Here is a 6,000-nt window from a genome sequence, read left to right as displayed (position 1 = left end):
GAGGGAGGGAAAACAGAAGGCAAGATTGTTAGTGAATGCCAGGCAACTTGCATTTCAAAAGGGGAAGGGAGAGACCCTTCAAGTGGGGGGGGGGGCTTCCCCCCTTTCATATCCCTGATAGCCACGTTCGTTGGCATGCAAGGGAATGAAGGAGCTAGGTTGAAGTATTTCACTGACATCAATATATATATAAATCAGGGCTTTAAAAATCCTCAAAAACAAAATTCAAAAATGGAAGAAGACAAAAATCACAAACTAAATCACAAACTTAGGCTGAATTCTTAGAAGGCACAATGATCACACAGCATTCCTCTGATCTAGCAAGGTATTAACTTTCTCAAACAAAGGAGATAAGGTTACTCTGGCATGACTCTTGTTCTTGAGAAACCCGTGCTGGCTCTTAATAATTACAGCCATCCTTTCTAAATGTCCTAGGACTGACTGATGATTTGTTCTAAAACCTTTCCAGGTATAGATGTCAAGCTAATGGGTCAGTAGTTACCTGGATCCTCCTTTCCCCCCTTGAAGATGGGGACAACATTTGCCCACCTGCAACTTTCTGGCACCTCACCTGTTCTCCAAGAATTCTCAAAAATAAGGGATAGATGCTCAGAAATTACATCTGCGAGTACCCTTGGATGCAGTTCATCTGGCCCTGAGGACTTAGTTTCATTTAAAGAAATTAGGTATTTATGTACTACCCCATGCCAATCCTAGGCTGCAACTCCCTTCCCTCATCATATGTTCATTTTGGCCATGTTGAGCAACGATTCCCTTGCAAGAGAAGACTGAGGAAAAGTAGGAATTGAGCGGTTCTGCCCTCTCTTCATCATCTATTACACTTTCACTTTCCTGTCCCGGCAATGGGTCTATTATTTCCTTGTTCTTTTTCTTATTCTGAACATAACTAAATAACCCTTTTTTGTTTTGTTTAGCATCTCTCACTAGCCTAAGCTCATACTGACCTTTAGCTTTTCTAACACTCTCCCTGCAAGTGAGCACTGGTTATTTGTTTATATTCATATTTTGTTATAAAGCCCTCCTTCCATTTTGCCAGTCTTGCCAGTCTGAGAAGGCAATATTGACCTTGATAGACCAGTGGTCTGATTCAGTATAAGGCTTTATAACGAGATTTGTTGATCTTTATCTAGTGTGCAAATCTTCTGAATCCTATCGATTCGTATGTTGATTGGGACAAGATGGTTGTGAAGATTTGGGAGTGATTAACTGGGAGCGATCCACAAAAGCTTGATTTAGAACTGGATCTGGATATTGCCTGGACCTTAAGTTTTGTGCCAAAGACTGTGCAGCGGTAATGAAGTCCTCATACTGAGTGGCATTGCGTTTCAGGCGCAAGAATTGGCTATAAGGTAAGTTCATGCGTAGATGCACCGGCTGGTGAGAATGAAAGTGAAGTCCTCCACCTTGATCAGTAGGTTTCTTATAAGGCTTGACAGTTAGTTTGTTAGTTTCAGATCGAGCTACCTCAGCGTCCAGGAAAGGAATAGAAGTGGAGCTGGAATTCCCAGAGAAGGTAAGGTGTGGATTTAAGGTGTTGATCCATGAACATATGAATTGATAGGATTCAGAAGATTTGCACACTAGATAAAGATCATCAACAAATCTCCGGTAAAATAAAACGTGCTGCAAAAAACCTGAAGACTGTGGCAGGAGGTGATCTTTTTCAAATTGAACCATGTACAGATTAGCAATTGAAGGGCACATGCCGCGCCCATAGAGACACCCTTCACTTGTAAATAAAATTGTTGATTGTACCTGAAATAATTTTTCTCAAAGATGATGTCTACCAGACTCAGGAGGAAATGAGTTGGAGGGTCCTGCACTGTACGGGAAAAGAGGCGATCTTCTATAATAATCCTGGCTTCCTCTAAGGGAATGTTTGTGTAGAGGGATGTTACTTCAAGTGTGTCCAAAACAGCTTCGGAAGGAATTTGCAAGCCTTCTATCTGGGATATGAAATGTTTAGTATCTGCAATATAAGATGGAGTTTCTACGGAAAAGGCATGTAAAAATGACTCAATGAATCTGGAAATGGGTTCTAAAGCAAACCCTATTGCGCTAATTATAGGTCTGCCAGGAGGAAAAGTGAGAGATTTGTGCACCTTAGGTAAGGTGTAAAAGATAGGAGTTCTCTACTGTTGAGCAGTTAGAAATTCTGCTGTTTTTTTATTAATAAAATCAAGTGCCAATCAAGTCCCAGACTGGTGGCCTCATTCAATTTCACTCATTTGTCTTATGACATCAAAAGAATTATCCAATGAACTGGCACGTCATCAAGCACATTCCTGGCTGTGCTGATTCTTCAGTCTTAGGATTTAGAAGAACCTCTGCCCTTAAAATTCATTGCATCAAGACAGATATGTATGCACCTATGGAACATTCTCTAGCTCATGGCCATTTTAAATGCAATGGATGTGCTGCCTGTCCATTCAGCCTTCCAGTCAAACAGGTAACCTCTACCAATGGCAAATTTACGTATACTTTGAGGCAGTTCTCGAATTGTGCCTCATCCCAGGTCGTTTATGCTCTCATTTGTTCTTGTGCCGATCCTAAAATGTACATAGGATGTACCATTAGACAAATTAGATTAAGAATTAGCGAGCACCGTGCCAGGATCAGGGCCAAAACAAAAGACGCGCCAGTTGTAGAGCACTTTACAAGCCAGGGCCACACGGATCGGGATCTCAAGTTCTTTGTACTGTGGCAATATCATCCTAAACCATTTCAGGCACAAGATGTCAAAAAAAATTTGAATAGACAAGAATGAAGGTTCATATTTCTTTTTAAAACACTAGCACCAGGTGGCTTGAACACTGAGTTCAATCTCTCGTGCTTCCTCTAAACAGACACACTGTCCCTTTAATTTAGGAACCAGACAGCTGCTTACAGTTGGCAGCTGCATGCACTAATAGCTAGCAGTCTCTAGGTATCTTCACACTAAGAAACCATTTGGTGTCACAAGACTTGTTTCCATGGAGTTGGTAAGCTTTATAATCTAATGCTTTTGACTATGCTTTAGGAAACTTGTAAGTTTGTCAGCAATCCATTTAAACCATTATCATGTCTTGTTGTACTTTAGAAATGCTCATGAATTTTCTGCATGCCTGTCTGACAGCACCTCCTGTTTTGTGGGCAAGCTGATGAAGGTCAACGACCAAAATGCGCGTACTTGGCCACTGGTTGCTGCTTGAAGAATTTTGCTTATTTCTTGGTGCTTAATGTGACTGCACAGTCTGTGCTGTTATCTTTATGAGTGCTGTACTCATGATATAAATTTAGCCCGGTGAGGCTATAACCAGAGAAACGACATATTGAAGAGTCTTTTTAGCCTACTGAAAGCCCTGTGTGGCTGATATAGCCACATACATATATTTTTTTTCATCTTAAGCCCCGCGTGGCAGATTTTCTCTTGCAAATATTTGTTTCCCTGTGGGGTTGCCTTTTTTTGTAAATGCTTTAGTTCTATTACTAATTGTTTTTAGTTAACTGTCACTAGGGCTGTCAAAAAAAAATTCGGTACAGTTCGGATTTGGCCGAATTTGACCCTTGTGGGTTCGGTACGTGCCGAAGTCCGAACTCCCCCGCTTCGGATCCCCGGTAATTCGGGGGGATCCGGAGTTCAGGGGAAAATTCGGCCCCAGCGCGCCTTCAGAGGGATTCCCTGAAGGCGCGCGGGGGCCCTTTAAACTGATCTGAGCCTCCCAGCTGGGAGGCGCAGATCAGTTTAAAGGGCAGCCCGCCCCCCTTCAGCGGGCTCCGCTGGAGAGGCTCGGGCTGCCCTTTAAACTGATCTGAGCCTCCCAGCTGGGAGGCGCAGGTCAGTTTAAAGGGCAGCCCGCGCCTCTCCAGCGGAGCCCGCTGAAGGGGGGCGGGCTGCCCTTTAAACTCATTTGCGCCTCCCGGCCGGGAGGCACAGGTCAGTTTAAAGGGCAGCCCGCGCCTCTCCAGCGGAGCCCGCTGAAGGGGGGCGGGCTGCCCTTTAAACTCATCTGTGCCTCCCGGCCGGGAGGCACAAATGAGTTTAAAAGACAGCCCGCGCCTCTCCAGCGGAGCCCGCTGAAGGGGGGCGGGCTGTCTTTTAAACTCATCTGCGCCTCCCAGCTGGGGGGCTCAGATGAGTTTAAAGGGCAGCCCGCCCCCCTTCAGCGGGCTCCGCTGAAGGGGGGCGGGCTGCCCTTTAAACTCATCTGTGCCTCCCGGCCGGGAGGCTCAGATCAGTTTAAATGACAGTCCGCCCCCCTTCAGCGGGCTCCGCTGGAGAGGTTTGGGCTGCCCTTTAAACTCATCTGAGCCTCCCAGCTGGGAGGCTCAGATCAGTTTAAAGGGCAGCCCGCGCCTTTCAGCGGGCTCCCCTGAAGGGGGGCCGAATTTGCCGAATTTATTCGCGAACTCCCGAACTCGCTGAATTCGGCCCCCCCGGTTGCCCGCCAGTTTTGAGTTCGGATCCGTCCGAACAGAAAATCACCGAATCAGGGGAAATTCGGTTGATTTTCAGTTCGGACCGAACCGAATTGACAGCCCTAACTGTCACAAGTCATATAATTTATTGCTTTAAGCCCTGCGCGGCAGTTCCTAAATTACAAGCCCGGAAAGGCTGTTATCAGTTAACTGCTATTAGTTATAATTTATTGCCTTAAGCCTTGCTTGGCAGCCTTTTTCTCTGGTATGTGTGTCCAGCAACTCGCCAATATATTATTGTTTCCCTATGGAGTTGCGTTCGCAAATTGCTTGAAAAAATAGAATCATTACTCCAATAGTTAGTCTTGCTTTTTCATTTGTATATATGAGCCTTGTGCTGCTTTTTCCATTAGTCTATACTATTTCAGCATAGGTTTCTTGTTTTCTTAGCCTCCAGGTGGTGGCTGAAGATCTCCTGCTATTACACCTGATCTGCAGGTGACAGAGATCCTTTCCCTTGGAGAAGATGACCGTTTTGGTAATTGGATTCTATGGCATTTAAGTCCCTCCTCTCTGCTAACCCCACCCTCCTCAGACTCCATCCTCAAAATCTCCAGGTATTTCCCAACCTGGAGGTGGCAACGCTATGTACCAAGCATATACTGAAGATGTTTTAACCTCAGAGGTAATTGGAATTTCTGTGCAGAGTGCACTGCTCTGGTGTTATTATGCTAGTGTTCCTTATAGTTCATAGGTCAAGAGCCAAAAGTTGACATATTCCTTTCAAGTAAAGTGGCAAAACTTTAGATTTTTCTGAAAGGTGTATGTGTGTCTATATATTATGTTTTGATATCTAATACCATCTAACTCCACTAAAGCAGCACATTAAGACAGGACAGTTTGTAGAGTGTTTACTTCATTCAGTGGTAGTAGTGATTGGGAAATGAAGTTTTTCTGTGTTGCTTTTGTGTCAGTCTTTGCTTCTTGGGGAAAGCGAAGAGAGGGAGGTGCAGAGAATAGACAAGGCAGCATGGTTTATTGGTAGGCCAGGGTGTTTTGGAACTGCTCACTCACTCACTCCCCCGCAGCATCACATGCTTGTTACCATGTGAGGTTGAAGAGATCACTCAAGGGTTGACATTTATAAAGCTGACATTTATTAAAGCTTACACTATTAAATCAATCCTTTAATAAAGTTAATTTATTACAGTCAAAATAGCAATAAGAGATCTATAACCTCTTTCTCTACTTATTTACCAATCCTATATCTATCTGTACCTCAGTACTTCAGCTTTGCCCCACGAACAACAAAATGTCCATTCTTTTAAACAATTTCAAGATTTGAAGAATTTCTAAATGTCAAGATTTGGTTTAACATTAAAAAGGGGATTAAAATGTAAAATTTAATACTACATGGCTCTGAATGGTCTTTTTTGTGTTAAAAATCAGGCTTCATCCAAGTGGCAATTATTTATGGTTATCTAGCACTGTATCTCCTTCCATGGCTTGCAAAGTGGATAGCCGTTTTGATAGGCCGAGAGCTACGTTCTTAGTGCTGAAACTGCAACTCTGTGTCCCAAC

Source organism: Euleptes europaea, chromosome 2, assembly GCF_029931775.1.
Source record: "Euleptes europaea isolate rEulEur1 chromosome 2, rEulEur1.hap1, whole genome shotgun sequence".
Taxonomy (NCBI): Eukaryota; Metazoa; Chordata; class Lepidosauria; order Squamata; family Sphaerodactylidae; genus Euleptes; species Euleptes europaea.
The sequence above is the reverse complement of the archived record's forward strand: the minus strand, read 5'-3'. Positions refer to the sequence as shown.